Source organism: Delphinapterus leucas, chromosome 8 (genome assembly GCF_059928025.1).
Source record: "Delphinapterus leucas isolate spDelLeu-1000000601 "Yukka" chromosome 8, BTC_Dleu_Yukka2, whole genome shotgun sequence".
NCBI lineage: Eukaryota > Metazoa > Chordata > Mammalia > Artiodactyla > Monodontidae > Delphinapterus > Delphinapterus leucas.
In genome coordinates, this window is record NC_143136.1 from 12,178,841 (window position 1) to 12,196,845 (window position 18,005).

General features: G+C 41.4%; 1 protein-coding gene across 1 annotated transcript in view; it reads left to right on the plus strand.

The window, feature by feature from the left end:
* Positions 1–8,817, plus strand: part of IRS1 (insulin receptor substrate 1) — an 82,459-nt gene extending 73,642 nt beyond the window's left edge. The window contains exon 2 of the mRNA XM_089916289.1: positions 801–8,817. The gene's annotated coding sequence lies outside the window, so the exon portion shown is untranslated. The remainder of the gene's footprint in view (positions 1–800) is intronic.
* Positions 8,818–18,005: the final 9,188 nt, after the last annotated feature.

Below are 18,005 nucleotides of genomic sequence, written 5' to 3' on the forward strand. Positions count from 1 at the left end.
CACAGTGTTCTGAGCACAAAACTGACACCAATGAGGAAACTGGACATTATGAATGATGAACATATTAGCTAGCTCTGCCTTTCATTCCAACTATTACATTACTTTCTTTAAGATCTGAGCTGAGGTTAGAAACGGTCATCCCATCCAGGTGTGCTCACCTTTAAGTTGGATTCAAATATGGTCCCTGAGTCTCCCACTCTCACACTTCTTGTTCATTCAAACACTGCTCTTTTGTTCTGATCCATAAGCCTTTTGGAGATGCTTGTCTCGTAGCAAATACCCCTGCACCACTTGGCCCCTGGGGTTGAGCTCACTTCTTTTTATATTTAAGACCAAAATTAATGAAGAAAAATACTTAAGATAAGACTGTTGTTTCTGCTTCATTTATAGTCTAGATTCTCCTCACCACAGTGTTCTTACAGAGGAGGGTGTCCAGGGGGACCTGTCACTGAGGCTGTGAAAGGAGCACCCTCTGGAAGACGAAAGGGCCGGGCTCTGGCTCCCTCCCCTTGTCTCGTTTCTAGCCTTCACCTACTGCCTATCATTTCTCTTTCCCTTCACTGCTGGGCTGGGCCAACCTCCCATGGCATTATTTTTAGTTCTCCTACCAAAACACTGACTTGTTTCTCCCATGGTTTCTTTTTCCCTTGACCAGGGATGTGAGATGAGTTTTCTCCTTGTACGTTCAAGGGCGTCGGGAACATTGTGTGCTGACGTTTAACCCCTTGCATTTCCCCGAGGTCCTTTGTTCAGTTCCTCATGAACTTCTAATTTTTTCCTGGCTTGTGTGTTTTGTCCAGACTGCAGTTTTCTGGAGCTTGGCCGGCCACTTTGTTTCGGGGAAGCTTATTGCTTCACAGGGAGACCATCTGACAGTTGTTATCTGTCACCTGAGAGACAGAACTGCCAGCATTGGGAGCCAGATGAGCTGTGCTTCTCACCGATCTCCCACCTCCCCAGCCCCCGCCATCATCTGGGACGACCCGAGGAAGGGGACCAGTGTGACACCAAATGTTCACAGGAGGATGAAGATTTCTCCACCCACCAAGGCCAGCCTCGGTCTCTCCTTGAGCCCCCGACAAAGGGGAGAACCATCAGAGTCGTCTGTATGGAAGTCTGTACTCTGATCTCCTTCCCTCCTTCCAGCTCTCTCCTCTTTCTCCCCTTCCATCAACCTTCCCTCCCTTTATCTCTGCCACAACAGTCTGCGGGATGACGGTGGGGTAGCGTCTCTCCAGGAGGCAAACACAATGGCAGATATAACACTGAGTACAAGCCAGTGGTCCATGCCTTCAAGGAGGCGCCCAACCACAATGAGAATAAAATCCATGCTTTTTCCCATCAACAGCATAGGAGGGTTTCCTTTTCTCCACACCCTCTCCAGCACTTTTTGTTTTTCGGTACGCGGGCCTCTCACTCTTGCGGCCTCTCCCATTGCGGAGCACAGGCTCCGGACGCGCAGGCTCAGCGGCCACGGCTCACGGGCCCAGCCGCTCCGCGGCATGTGGGATCTTCCCGGACCGGGGCACGAACCCGTGTCCGCTGCATCGGCAGGCGGACTCTCAACCACTGCGCCACCAGGGAAGCCCTCCAGCATTTATTGTTTGTAGATTTTTTGATGATGGCCGTTCTGATGGGTGTGAGGTGATACCTCATTGTAGTTTTGATTTGCGTTGCTCTAACAATTAGTGATGTTGAGCATCTTTTCATGTACTTTGTAATATGGGAAAAGAGGCTAAAAAAGAGTGAATAAATATAGATGTATAACAGATTCACTTTGCTGTACACCTGAAACGGACACAACATTATAATAAATCAACTATACCCCCAAAATTTTTTTTAAAACTTCACAAAGGGTATCAATAGTGCAAAAATAAAATGGATATAATGAAGAAAAATAAAAACTCCTTGCTCTTCATCAGAGCCAGCAATGACCCTAGGGGACCGGCCCCTGCCATTTCTTCCCATTTACCCCCTGCCATGTCTTCCCTGGGTCACCCTGCTGTCAGCTCATTCTCACCCAGAGCCTCCACACCGATCCGTCCCCTCCTCCTGAAATGCTCTGGCTTTAGCACTTCTCATAGGTGCTTCCCTCTTATCCTGGTTTTAGCCCAAACGCTCCCTTCCCAGAGAACCCTTTGTCTCCCAAAACCTCTATCGCTCTCTTGCATATTTTTTTTTAGTTTTTTCACAGAACTAATCTTCATCTGAAACTATCTCTGTGTTTATTTGTTTGTTTGTTTACTTTCTGCCTTTACCCACTCCCAAACTCTCTTTTTCTCCATGTGGCCCCCAGTGCCTCCTGACATGCTAGTCTGTTTTCAATAAATTTCTGTTGAATGAATGGATAAATAGATACTCTAGTAGGGGACATAAGAAATACAAAAGTAACGTCATAAATAATGAAATAATCATTGACCTTTTTGATATTTTACCAAGCACTGTGTTTTATGTATACTATCTCCAATCTTCAAAACAATTATGAGAGAGAGAGTATTACTTTTATATTTTGCCAAAAAAAAAGGAGGCTCCCGAGCGTTGGTATTTTCCCAAGGCCACCCACCTTGTGAGCAAAGGACCTGGTATCCATCCTCAGACAGGTCTGACTCTCAAGCCAGCAGTGGTCCTTTCCTCTTGACCATGATGTCTCATACACGTAAACAACTATAATACAAGCCAGAAAGAGATAAGCTCCATGAGAGGTACAGATAAACTATCACGGGAATTCAGAGAAGGAAGACGTGGCCTCTGGGTGAGGGCAACAAGAAAGGATTGTAACAAGGTGGTTTTGCTTTTCGGGACCTCGGCCCCTGAAGACTCAAGGGAGGGAGGTAGGAGGATTTGGACAGTTGGAGGTGGAATGTGAAATCCTGGAGTGTGCTGAAGGAAAATACCAGAAGGCTACTGTGTGTGTGTGTGTGTGTGCGTGTGTGTGTGTGTGTCTGTGTGTGTATTACAGCAGAGAGTAAAAAGGTGAGAATGACAATATGAGTTTAAATTCTATTCTGAGAAAGCTTGTAAGTAGCTGTAGGAGGGCATATTTCCTTCTTTTATCCAGTTCTACCTTCGATTCTTCTTTCAAGGCAAATGTACACATCTGTATCTATTAGAGTAAGAGCTTCATATAAACATCTATGATCCCCCATTTCTGTTTAAGCAGACCTTGCTATTTATCTACCAAAAAAATGTATTTTCCTACTGAGTCACATTTCAATGTCAGATGTGGGCTAAATGTTCCCAGGCCTATCTAGCCTCGGGGGGTTACATGTGACCGCTTTACCACTTAAATCCAAATTTTCGTGATCCAGTGTCTCCGTCTATTCTAGTAGGATTTATGTCCCCTACAAAGTCTCTGCCCAGATTTTCCTTGAGTCCTCAGGAAGGCACATCAGCTGTGTTCACAGGTCCTCCTTGCTGGCACTGCTTTGCCTTCTCTCTGCTGCTGGATGCTGAAGTCTCCGCAGGCTCTTCGACTCTGTGTTTTGGACCAAGTTTCCTGCTTAGGACTCCAAACCCAGAGTTCCTAGTTTTCAAATTGGCTGCATTCCTTTCAGTCCTCCTGGCAGTGGAGCCTCACAGGACAGGGACAAAGGCCTCCTCTCTTCTGAGGGCTAAGACCTGTGGGGGCGGGCTGGGAATCAGAACCGAAAGCACAGTGAAAGGACCGGCATCATAATAGATTCCATTTAGATTGATACCAATATGTTGTTATGGAACTGAATGTGAAAGTTATCAACCCTGATGATGTCAAGGTGATAGTGATAGTATAATGAAATGGAGGTCATGTACATCACTGATTTCCTGATCTTTCAGGTGAAGATACAAACTTTATAATTTATAGCTGATAAAGCAAATAGTAGAAGTAATAGTATATTTAAGTAAAAGTATAAACATAAAATTGAATAATGGGGAGGAAGCAACTATAATAATTGTCATCTACTGGTTGCCTTTATAACTACAACCATATCACAGTTTAACATGACAAAGAGGGCAATTAGGAATGAGGATCTAATAGTTTTGAGTCTACATAAGCCTAAGAAGAGAGTATCAACATGCACAAAGAAAAATAGGCAGATATACTTTATAGGAAGAGACTTTTCTGCATTCTTTTAGTCCATGGCACATCAAGTGAATATAAAGTAATAAAGGCAGTAGAAGATATAAATAACAAAATTAACAAGAGAAAGTCAATTGATATATATTATACACTGTCCCATGAATACAAAGCATACATTTTCCCCCAAGTGGCCATGGAATGAATGTTCACTGGAAAATAACTATATATTAGGACACAGAGAAAACTAAGTAAAGTCTGAAAAGTAACATCTGTACAAAAATCATGTCCTGATTGTAATGGAAAAAAAAAATTCGAAGAAAAAACCCAAACAATAAAAGGACTACTCACCTGGAAAATTTTTTTTAAAGTTTCTTAGGTAACACTTGAGTCAAAGAGGAATGCAAAACCAAAATTACGGAATATTTTACCCTGCCTTGACCTCTCTATGTGGCCCTGTGAGGTCTGCTGTGTACTTCCTCCAGGACCTATGAGTAATAAACATCTCTATTTCAATTTCTCCTGGCCTTTTGTTGAATTGTGGCTCACCACCCAGCACCCTGGGGCTCTAGTTAACAAACGTTAATTTAACAGTCATAACACGTGATTACAGAGGATGGCATATCCAAACTCTGCAGGGCGAGCTGGTAAACTGGAGATCACAGAAGAGCTTCCTGTGCTGTAGTTTAAGCCTGAGGGCTATTTGCTGCAGAATTCCCTCTCACTCAGCAGAGGTGCATCTTTAGTTCTACTTGAGCCTTCACCTGATTGGATGAGGCCCACCCACAAGATGGAGGGTAGTCTGCTTTCCTCAAATCCACCAATTTAAATGTTAATCTCGTGCCAAAACACCCTCACAAAAATATCCAGAATAATGTCTGACCACATATCTGAGCATCATGGTCAGCCAAACTGAAACATAAAGTTAACCCTCACCACTACACATCCAGTTAAGGTGTTTTTAGAAAATCTTGGGGAAAAATTCATGTAGATCCATCCCAAGCATCTCAAATAAAGGTGAATATTAAATGGATTTAATTAGATAATTAAATTTCAAAGAAAAATTTAATAGAAAAAAAATACAGAAGAATATTTTTGTTACCTAGAACAGAGAAAGATTTTTAAAATTATATAACAAAAGTGAAAGCGTAAACGAAAAATCTGAGATATTTAATTACATCAGAATTAAGGATTTCTGTTTAACAAACATCATCGGGACTAAAGTGATGATGTTTGACTAAACATGATGTTTGTCATGACTAAATCAATGACAGAATGAGAGAAGGTATTTGCAATGGCTAAGCCAAGGACTAATATCTAGATTAATCAAGAAACTTTTGAAAACCAAAAAGAAAGATACAGCAAGTCCAATTAGAAAGTGAGCAAAGGATATGAACAGGCAGGATGCTGATAAGGGCGCCTCAAAAGCTAACCAGTATTTGAAGAGAAAGAAAAATCAAAGTTCAAATAACAATGGTGTATGGTATACACCTATTGGACTGACAACAGTTAGAAAACTAATCAGTGGGGTTCACGGCATAGAAATCCTTATACACATAGAGTGTAGGTTGTTCAGCCATTTTGGTTAGATTACATAGACATTTACCCTATGGTTAGGAAGTCCACCAGATGAATTCTCACATAGGTTCCTAAGGGGCTAGGTACAAGGATATTAACTGCTGAGCCTCTTGTGGCGGCAGGGGCCCTGGGTGTCCATCACTGGAAGAGTAGTGATGTACGATTAAGTGGGTGAACACCTTGGAGTTTATTGCACCAGTTAGAAGCAGTGGGTTCCATGTTTGCACGGTGACATGGATGGGTCTTAAACACAGTGCTTGAGAAAAAAGGTAGCAAATGGAATGAAACATAGAAGCCAGTCCTCTGTATCCATGGGTTCTGAATCCATGGATGTGCAAGGCTGACTGTACTGTACCATTTTATGCAAAGGACTTGAGTGGCATCAGATCTTGGTATCCATGGGGGTCCTGAAACCAATACCCTGTGGATCCGGTGGGATGACTGTAGCACAATAGCTTTTATGTAAATCAAAGAATCCATGCACACAGAAAAACAATGCACAGTTTGCAAGGATATATTTTTTTATAAAGAAATACATAAGAGATTGTCATACTAAGTGAAGTAAGTCAGACAGAGAAAGACAAATATCATACGATATCGCTTATATGTGGAATCTAAAAAAAAAGAATTTATTTACAAAACAGAAACAGACTCACAGACTTAGACAATGAACTTATGGTTGTGGGGGGGGACGGGTTAGGGGTGAGGGATAGATTGGGAGTTTGGGATTGACATGTACACACTACTGTATTTAAAATAGATAACCAACAAGGACCTAATGTAAAAAAAAAAGTTAAATAAATAGATAAAAATGAGAGTACTAAAAAAAATGGTAAAAGAAAAATGTGTGTCTTAAGATAAAAGATCGACAATTCTGAGTGTATAATATAATAATATATATGAAGTGATAAAAAGGTGTAAATGTATAAAATCTAATACTTTGATAAACAGTATTATAGTAAAAAAAAAAAAAGAAATACATAAAACATGTTAGAATGGTCTCCTATGAGGGGGAATGGAAGGGGAGGGAATGTGGGGATGAAAAGGAAGAGATACTTTGAAAGAATAAATAAGAGGGGCCTTGTGAAACCAGTGATAATAAGGTGCCATGAATTGAAGAGTCTGATAAATCTAACTTCATGTTCCTGAGGCTTAAAAAGCAAAACAAAACTGAAATATAAACTAGACATATAATACAAACAAAATAGAGAAGTTTGTGAAAGCAAAACCTTGGAAAGCCCCGGGCCCAGATGGTTTCTCAGAGAGGTTCTACCAAATCGTTCAAGAACAGATAAGTCCAAAGGCTGTTTCAGAGCAGAAAAGGGGAACGCTTCAAAATGAGTTTTATGAAGCCAGGATAGTATTGTCCTCACAACGCAACAAAGATAGCATGAAAAGAAAGCCATGAATAGTATGACACAGCTATCAAGACAAAAAGCCTGAATAAAATATTGGCAGACAGACTCCAACAGCACATTAAAAACGAACTCATCCCAATGAAGGGTTTACTTTAGGGACAAAAGGATGATTTTTAGATAGGAAGTTGAACATAATTTAGCAAATCAGTAGCTGAAACTATGAAGGTCATTTGTCCCAATATACGTGGAAAAGGCATTTGATAACATTTAATACTCATTTTTTTTGATTGAAAAAAGGTTCCTTAACAAAATAGAAAGGACTGGAAAACTGTATAGTCATCAGTGGGACTAGTTACGTAAATTATGATGCATATACACGATGAAATGTTCGGTGCCTGTAAAAGAAAGTATTATGTATTATTGGTATGTAGAAGAGGAGAAGAAAACATATGTTTGTGTTGCCTTACCTATATAAATTTATAAACAATATCCAGAAGCATAATAAGAAAGTGAAATCACTGTTACTGGTGTGTGTGCACACGCATGTGTGTTGGAGGGGAAGGATTGGAACCAAATGGGTAAGGAAGTCTTTTTATAGTATACCTTTTTGCGATTTTGTTGTCTGAGTTAAATGAATCTGTTACCTATTCAAAATATTAGATAGATAACTTGAAAAAGAAATGAAAAATTTGTGTTACTATGATTATATGTGCTCTTACTATAAGAGTGAATCCCTCCAATGATGCTTTCTGACATAGTCTTGGATTAAACTGAAAATAAATGAATGGTCACAACTATTTTGGAAGCGTAACCACTGGACTGTTTAATCTGGAGTGAACTTTACCAATCATCAGATAAAATCCAAAACCTCATTTGCCGAGTGAGAAAAGTGAAACCCAGAGAAGTTTAGTGGTCTGTTTTACCCACTGTCAGAGTTAAGCTAGAACTAAGGCACCTTGCGTTTTCCTATTGATTCTCTGGCAACTTTAGTTATCATTTATAGGATTCATTTTAGGCTATTTTGTCTCCCCTTTTCTTACTTAGGTGGCCTTTCCTCATGTTTATTGTGTAATAGCTACTTCATGTTCCTTCCAAGCTTGTTTTCTCCCAGTAGGGAATTAGTTCCCTCAAATTCATGACCAAAGACTAAAGGAAAACTAAACTCACCTGTATACAGAAATGTTTTGCTTGGGGTCCTATTCTGAAGTTATGTATCATATGGCAACTCCAAGGAAAAGGAATTTAATTCTGGAAGCCAAGAATTTTCAGAAATTTGGGGAGCTGTACAAAATTTTTAAAAACAAAAACAATAATAAATAATAAAACTAACATTTATTGGGTTCTCTCTATAAACAAGGAACTGAGTTAAGTGCCTTACCTGCATTCACTAATTCAATCTTCATAGCAATCCTACGAGACGGATACTGTCATGAAACCCATTTTACAGAGGAAGAAACTGAGGCTTTACAAAGGTTAACTCACTAAAGTTCACACAACTGGTCAGTAGTGGAACTGAGTTGCAGAATAGGAAGTCTAACGCCAAAATTACATCCTTTATTGTTTTTCGGGTGCCTCTGTCATAAGGTTTTTCTTAAAAAAAATATGTCTCTGTCTCTAGTTTCCTTCCCCATTTCTCCTCTCACATCCACTGAATTAGACATGTATTCTACTTATGTTTTCATAAATTTCTGAATGCTGTGAGTTCCAATGGCAGTCTACCAACAGTTCTATTTGTTAACATTTCATCTTATCCAAGACTTCATTTAAGAAGAAATCAGAATGTTACAAGGTTATTTCTCTTTGTCAGGCACCTACACTTTGGCAAGAATAATTTTGAGTGATAATATTTTGTTAACATGTGCCTAAGGTATTGATAGGTTATAGCCATAAGAGTAATATGTTAATTTGTAATGATTTTTTCCTTAAAGAAGTTACTTATTGAGTGTTAGAATAACTCAAATGCATTCAAAGGTATGCATTATGACTTTTAAAGAAATGCTGCTTGCATTGCTTTTAAGTAAAAATAGCAAGTCAAATAAAGTCAATAATCTGTTGCCTAATAAGGACCTTAGGGGATCTCTTTTAATACATAAGGATGATTTATAATGTACACACCAATAACTACTTTAATTTTTATAACACATAAATATTTTAAAGCACTTAAAATACTTTTCTTTAATGGCTTAGATGTTTTTAGCCACCTCTATTTATAAAAATATAATTGATTTACTTATGTAACAGGATGCTGAGTTGGAGGTTTTAATTTAGTGTCAAGATACAACAAATGCTCACACCATATAAAAAAATTAATACAAAATGGACCAAATTAATGTAACAGATGAAATAACAAAACTCTTAAGAGAAAACAAAGGTGTAAATCTTCCTTGGATTAGGCAATGATTTCTTAGCTATGACACCTAAAGCACAAGTCAACAACAGAAAAAAATAGATAAATTGGACCACGTCAAAATTAAAAACCTTTATGCCTCAAAGAACACTAATAAGAAAGTGAAGGGCTTCCCTGGTGGTGCAGTCGTTGAGAGTCCGCCTGCCGATGCAGGGGACATGGGTTCGTACCCCAGTCCGGGAAGATCCCACATGCTGGCTAGACCCGTGAGCCATGGCCGCTGAACCTGCACATATGGAGCCTGCGCGTCTGAAGCCTGTGCTCCGCAACGGGAGAGGCCACAATAGTGAGAGGTCCACATACCGCAATAAAAAAAAAAAACGAAGTGAAAAGACAGCCCACCGAATGGGAGAAAATATTTGCAAATCATATATCTGATAAGAGTCTGATATTGAGAGTAAAGAAGTCTTACAAGTCAACAATAAAAAGACAAATTACCCAATTAAAAAATAGGTAAAGGATTTGAATAGACGTTTCACCAAAGAAGATATACAAATGGTCAATAAGCATATGAAAAGATGGTCAACGTCATTAGTCATTGGAGATATGCAAATCAAAATCACAATGAGATAACCATTTCACAGCCTCTAGTGTGGCTATAATAAAAAAGGTGGACAACCACAAATATTGACAAGACTGAAGAGAAATCAGGCCCTCATACATTTAGGATTGCAAAATGGTGTAGCAATTTGAAAAATAGGCTGGCATTTTCTCAAGGTCAACATGGGGTTACCATGTCACCCAGCAATTCCACTCTTAAGTATAAACCCAAGAGAACTGAAGACATGTCCACACAAAAACTTGTACGTATCAGTCATAACAGCCAACAGATGAAAACAACCTAAATGTCCATCAGTTGATGAATGGATAGACAAAATGTGGTATATCTAAGCAATGCTATTTTTTAGCCATAAGAAGCCATGAAATAGTGATGTGTGCTACAATATGGATGAAGCTTAAAAACATTATGCTAAGTGAAAGAAGCCACATATTGTTTAGTTCCATGTATATGAAATATCCAGAATAGGCAAATTTATGGAGATAGAAAGTAGATTAGTAGTTGCCAGGGCTGTGGGAAGTGGAGAATGGGGCGTAACTGCTACTGGGTATGGGGTTTCTCTTGGCGAGTGATGGTAATGTTCTGGAATTAGATAGTGGTGATGTTTGCACAACCTCATGAATGTGCTAAAATCCACTGAATTATAGTCTTTAAATGAGTGAATTTTATGGTTTATGAATTAATCTTAATTTTTTTAAAAGATGCAATAAATGTCAGATACCAAATGTACCTATCGTCCATCCATATGCATGTTTCAAAAGTATCTTCTAGAACCAGTTATCTCTCTTATCCAAGTGACTCTCACCTAGATGAAGGAATATAAAAGGGTCAAGAACATGGGAATTAGGAGATGATTTGTTGGAGGCGTTTTATGGCGAGAGCTATGCTGGAATCCCTAACCCTCCAGGGGATGGGGAGTGGGGTACCTTCCCCTTTGAGCCAAATCTAACCTCACTCAGAGACCCACGTCACAGCCTGACTGGGCATAGGGGTTTCCTACAAACCAGAAATGGGATTTCCCTGGTGGCACAACGGTTAATAATCCGCCTGCCAATGCAGGGGACACAGTTTCAAGCCGTGATCCAGGAGGGTCCCACATGCCCTGGAGCAACTAAGCCTATGCACCACATCTACTGATCCTGCACTCTAGAGCCTGAGAGCCACAACTACTGAAGCCCGTGTGCCTAGAGCCTGTGCTCCACAACAAGAGAAGCCACTGCAATGAGAAGCACGCGAACCACAATGAAGAGTAGCTCCCTCTCGCTGCACCTAGAGAAAACCCTCGCAACGAGGAACGACAACGGCGACGAAGACCCAATGCAGCCAATAAATAAATAAATAAATTTATTTTAAAAAAAGAAAGAAAGAAACAGGGGACATGAAAAGGATTTATACCCAGGAGATCCCCATAGGGTCCTACTTGGTTTCAGTCCCAGCCAAGACTCATGGAGGTTGACGACACACCACTGGTTGCTGGTAGAGCTGGGATCCTTTTTCAAAACCCATAGCCATGCTGCTGTGCTAGGAGAGAAGATGAATATCTCTCTACAATGGTCATCGATACTTTGATTCCTAGCAGTTAATTTAGAGCAGTCAAGGCAGGGCAGTGATGTAATACAGAAGAAAGAGCAATCGTGTGAATGGAGCAGGCAGGAACTGCCGCCTTGGGCAGATCTACAGAATCCCTTTAATCTCCACGTCTTCCAGGAAATGCTCATCTGTGTGGAGGGTCTTTCCAACCTTCCAGCTCTGCCTACCAGCAAGATAAACACTTTCCTGAGCAAAAGTGAAAGAAAAAGAGGAAGCCCTTGCACAGTAAATAACACAGAGCTAACAGCCTGATGAACTGCAAATGCATTTTCTTAAGTTTGTGACTGTGGAAAATATTCACCGATAAGTACTTTCTCACCTATGGCACCTATAGTACCGCATATGTTAATTTCTTTCACAAGTGATGATCAGCACTTTCTACCGAGTGTCTTGATGTTAGAGACTTCATAGTTTTAAAGTGTATGTTGTGATAGCTTCTACAAGTTTATATCATGCATTAAAGTTTGGCAAAGCATCTAGCAATTCAGACACATGTTTATATCTAGGGTTGAATTAGGGGCTTTGAAATGTGATATTCAGTTAAATACTTGGTTAGTTAGCATAGGACTTCACTATCACAAATAAGATAGCTATAGTTCCAGCTGGCATTATTTTGATTGCTCTCTCGAAGTACTCCCTTCAAAAAATAGTCATCTCTACTGAGAATTTAAAAAGAATGCTGCTCATTCTACATAGTTTTATCTGTAAAAGGAAAAATAATTTTTATTGCATATAGATTCTAAAAAAGACTATCTCTCAGTTACATACTGAGCAATGATATGTAAACTATTTTGACAACGCAGACCAATGAAATCAGTAGATAAGAGATTCTGGGGCTTCCCTGGTGGCACAGTGGTTGAGAGTCTGCCTGCCGATGCAGGGACACGGGTTTGTGCCCCGGTCCGGGAAGATCCCACATGCTGCGGAGCAGCTGGGCCCATGAGCCATGGCCGCTGAGCCTGCGTGTCCGGAGCCTGTGCTCCGCAACGGGAGAGGCCACAGCAGTGAGAGGCCCACCTACTGCAAAAAATAAATAAATAAAATAAAATAAAATAAAAAATAAAGGGGTTCTGGCGTGCAAACCCCGATCTAATCCAATCCTCTCATTTTACAAATGAGGACACTGAGGCCCGGATGTGAAGTGTCAAAGGTGAGTTTGTCTAATTCTAAGAGCAGTCTACTGTCTACCGCCCAATGCTGCAGAAGACTGGATGTGCCTGGAATGTGGCCAAAACTGTCTATCAAATGTCTTGAACAATTTCCTCAAAGCTCTTATTCAAAATGTCAACTTGGCCCAAACAATAGGAATTGAGTTACAGTGGCTAAGTCCATTTTGTCCCCTAGCTTTGTTCCTTCCTATTGAGGAAAGGAGAGAAGAACTTTATACCTTGCCCTTGATCTGCAGACACCGTGATCACACTGTGATTTCAGCCTCTCTACACCTATGTGGGGTGGAGTTTCAGGGAAGCAGTTGTCTGGGGCTGCGGCATCATGCTGATAGCTGGGAATTTGCCGTGTTTTACCTTCGTACTTGTTGAGGAACAGCAGACGATCTTAATGGACTTTGGGACACATGGATCCTATTGGAGCCTGCCCCGTACTTACCCTTCCTCCAAATCAGAAGAAATGAGAAGCCAGTCCGCTAGCAGTTAGCAGCGGCATTTGCTAGACCAGCTGTTGCCATTCTTTGTTCACAAAGCATCCGATGATTATGTTTGCTACTTCTTTAGTAACAAGGAAAATGGAGAGACTAAATGAATGCAAAATAAACGGATTATTCACTCGTAGGCGTGAGTCTGTGTACTAGTTTTCTGTGGCTGCTTTAACAAATGACCACAAATTTGGTGGCCTAACACAACACACATTTACTCTGTTACAGTTCTGGAGGAAAGAAGCCTGGAATGAGTTTCACTGGACCAAACTCAAGATGTCAGCAGGGCTGTGTTCCATTGGAGTTTTTACTGAGCGATCGCATTCAGAGCTCACCTGGGTAATTCAGGTTAATCTCCTCATCTTGAGACCCTTAATTTAATCACACCAGCAACGTCTCTTTTGCCATATAAGGTAACATCCACAGGTCCCAAGGATTACATCCTCGGTATCTTTGGTGGGGCCGTTATTCAGCTGACCACAGACTGCAAGGTCACTGAGCTTCCTCATGGGTTTACGTGAACTCCCATTTTTTTTAAGCATAATTTTAAGCATAAGTAATTCTAGAGGGCCGCTGGGTACAACCACTGCTTCAATACGCTGGGGGATCCTAGAGGCCGAAAGAAGTTTATCTACTTCCCAAAAGGCTTAATCTCTACCCAAGTTGCGGTGTGGGAACCAGAGTAGATTTTTACCCATGGCGGCTATTGCCAAGATTTATATTCAACCTGCGCTACTCTCTGGAGGAGGCCATGTTTGCCTGAGTTTGTGCAGAGAAGAAGGATTATTCCTTTCTCCTCCTGTGCTCTTCAGCCTTCCGAAAGCAAGTCCCATCACTGCACAGGAGCACCGACTGGAAGCCCTATTGGCTGAGATCCCTCAGGACCTCAGTGGGGCCTGGAAGGATCCTGTGTGAGGCTCTGGGCTTGGCTGCTTTCCACTCCACAGTTGGGAGCCCCATCTATGACACTGGCCAGTGAATTCCCTCTCTGTCTTCTTGGCATAGCCTTTAGATTTAACTTGTGAGTGCCTGTGACGTCTGGTGCTAGGGAGGCTATCAATGGAGAAGGGCTGAATGAGTCTTATGGCCAGATTGAATGACCCATATAATGTCAGAGGAAGAACCTGGCTTAAGATTGAAGGGCCCAGGGACTTCCCTGGCAGTCCAGTGGTTAAGAACCTGCCTTCCGATGCAGGGGGTGCGGGTTCGATCCCTGGTTGGGGAGCTAAGATCCCACATGCCTTGTGACCAAAAAAACCAAAACATAAAACGGAAGCAATATTGTAATAAATTCAATAAACCTGTTAAAAATGGTCCACATCAAAAAAATCTAAAAGAAAAAAGATTGAAGGGCCCAGGATATGAAGTTAAATTGCCTAAGCCCAAATCTAGTCTGTGTGATCCTGGATGAATTGAGAAACCTTTGGGAGCCTTGGTTTCTTTGCCTGTAAAATGGGGGACAATGGCAGTTCTTAGCTGCCAGGGTTCTGCAAAGATTGAATGATACAACCTTGAGTCAAACTCTTAGCAGAGTGCCTGGCATCTGCAAGCACTCAATCCATGGGTGCACTTGTGAATGATGTGTCCAGGCATTGGGACTCTTAGAACATGGGTTTGCTTGTTGACGCAGCAAGGTTAGGCTGAATATGTGTGTGTGGGGGCGGGGGGAAAATGCATGGCAACGTGAGTCCCATCTTTAGTCATATTTATGGAGACCCTTGACTGGAGTCAGTGCTGTGGGGAAGACAGGGATGTATGAAATATGGAACTCAGCGTCTGAAAGAGGAAAATAGATATAAAAGCCCTCGTAAATGCCACAGGACTAGGTGGTCATACTGTAGGAATCCAGGGCAAGATAGAGGGATCTGGGGCTGTGGGAAGGAGGGCCAGTTTCCTAGAGAATGTGGCGCTCCACTAACTTGCAAATCTCTGCATGCCAGGCTCTTAATTCTCTGAATTTTCTTCCGTTTATGATCATTTGGTTTCCATTTATAGTTAAGAGGGTGGCACGGAAATATGACTGGAAGCTGTTTCTGCACGGGCAGAGCTGGTTGACTTGCGGGCCTCACAGAAGAGGGTTCCAGTGGGGCACTAGCCAGGGCAGTTGGCTTCTCCAGAGAAATCTCTTCCCGTCTCCTGCCTGTGCTGGGAACAGCTGGATGCATAAACCTGGAAACTGAGCTCTGAAGCTGAGTGGGGGAAGGGGGGTGGGATGATGGCAGGTTGGGATTGACGTATCTACGCTACCATATGTAAAACAGAGAGGTAGTGGGAACCTGCTGTAGAGCACAGGGAGCTCAGCTTGGTGCTCTGTGGTGACCTAGAAGGGTGGGATGGGGGGGCCGGAGGGAGGTTCAAGAGGGAGGGGATATATGTACACACATAGCTGATTCACTTCTTTGTACAGCAGAAACTAACAAAACATTGTAAAGGGATTATACTCCAATTAAAAAAAAAAAAAAAAATGGAGGCTCATGGAAGTGCCCGACCTTTCAACATGCACTTTTCACTTTACCTTCCTATAGACAGGAGGTTGCATTTCTATCTCGACCCCCCGATGGCCTCTCCAAATCAGGGTGACAATATTACTTGCCTAGGGCTGTTTGTCGCAAAGTACCACAAACCAGGTGGCTTAAAACAACAGAAATTTACTTTCTCACGGTTCTGGAGGCCAGAAGTCCTAAATCAAGATGTTGGCAGACTGGCGTCCTTTTGGAGGTGCTGAGGGAGAAGCCATCCACTCCTCTCTCCTCACTTCTGGTGGCTCTTGGCAGTCCTTGACGTTCCTAGGCTTGTGGCAGCGTGATCTCCATTTCCTGCCTCAGTTGTCACATGACTTTCTCCCCTGTGTCTCTGTCTTCCCCTTTCTGTCTCATACAGGGCTCTCCTCATTGTATTAAAGACCACCCTCACTCGGGATGGTCTCACTTTGAGATCCTTACCTTCACTACATCTGCAAAGATCATTCCAAATAAGGTCACATTCTGAGATTGCAAGTGGATATCTTTTGGGTGACACAATTCAGTCCAATACAGTGACCACATATTTTTTGTTCAGACCGAGACACTTTGGGATTGACAATGCTAAGCTGGACAGAACCCAGTTAAGCATCTTTGCCTGGGCACTTGCTCGGACACAAGGACTGGTTCTATGTCCACCTCTAGGTAACCACCCACCTTCTTCCCTAGGAGAAGCAGCTCTCAGGCCTGGGCTTAGAAGAGGGAATGTGAAGACTGAAGTCTTCTTAATACCAACTTCTGAGGGTTTCCGATAATCTCTGGCAAATATTCACTGGCTCCTTGATGACAGGGACACTGAAGTCGAAACATAAGCCACTTCCCTCTTCCAAACTTTTTGACACCCTCTTTTGCTATTCCCCCCTCTCTTCTTTTTATTAACCATTTTACTGACACTTAGGTGGGAAAAACGACAGTGAGGAAAATAGTACCGCAGGCGCTGGGAATGAGTGGAGGTAAGTGTCTCCATCTGCTTTTGTGTAAAAGAATGTGTGCAAGAGACAATTGCATTTTCATTTTACTTTTATGTTAAAACACAAGATGTGAATAAGTACAAGGGAAATCTCACCAATAATTTAAAAATTGCAATTGCAATTACAATATAGCACTTACATTTAAATATAAACCCGACAGATTCTCTTCACTACAATATTGTGATATTTAACGTGACTGAGGGTGCAGGGAGAACGGGCATACTCATATGCTGCTGATGGAATATAGAGCAGCAGCTTTTTCTAGAGGACAATTCGACATCAAATACCTGAAAAAGATGCATAGCCATTCACCCCATTTCACCTCAAGAAAGGTATCTAGAAGAAAAACAAAAACGAGATTTGTTACAGCCCTGTGTATGATGATGTGCATCACATGCTATGTGTGGGTCAGAATCAGTTGAAAGTTCGGTCAAGTCGGCTAAATGAGAGGGTATCCACATGACAGCATTGCATGCAGCCATTAAAAACCACGTTTTAGAAGACTTTTAATGATATTGCCAAATGATCAAGATATTATTTAAAATTTAAGAGGCAGGTTACAAAGCAGTATATTCACAATGATTCCCAATTTTAAAAAAAACAGACAACTTTATATACATTGAAAACAAAATGACAGCTGGATGGATTTATGTCAGAATGTTCAAGACAAGTTTCTCTGAGGGATGAGATTACAGGTGGTATTTACTTCTATTTTTGTGTTAGTCTGCCTCTATGTATTTTCCACAATAAGCATATATTAATCTGTATTGCCATTATATTAAGAAATAAGCCCAATAAAATAAATAGGAAAGATGAACATAACAGGAAAAAATAATCTGAGTCCCTGTCCCCTGTCCTTCCTCTTCTCACTGTGTTCCTTGCGTGGTACAAGGTCAAGCTATTTAGGGACTGGAATCTATATATACTCCCCAGGGACTGCTGCTTCCTCTCCTACCACCTGTGTCCTCGGAATCAAGCCCTCGGTGGCACTGCTTTACAGACTCTCTGACCCTTACAATTTTTCTCTAAGCCTGCCTTGTTCACATGTCATAGTTGGGAAACTCTTTGGACTTCCAGGGTGAAAGGGATTGCTTTTCTTTTAGCTACCAATTTGGAACAAAATTGGAACAGTTTTTGGTGTTACTTTCCTATCCTCCCATAGTGACCCCTTTCTGCAAGCCACCTTGTTTAGAGGGCAGCGTACATTATTCCTACCCATCGAACAACAACTATCATACTTGGACCGACTGCAATAAGTCGAACCTGCCATTCTTTCACGTCATCACGAGCTTTACCCTGGAAGCGAATCTTTTGGTTA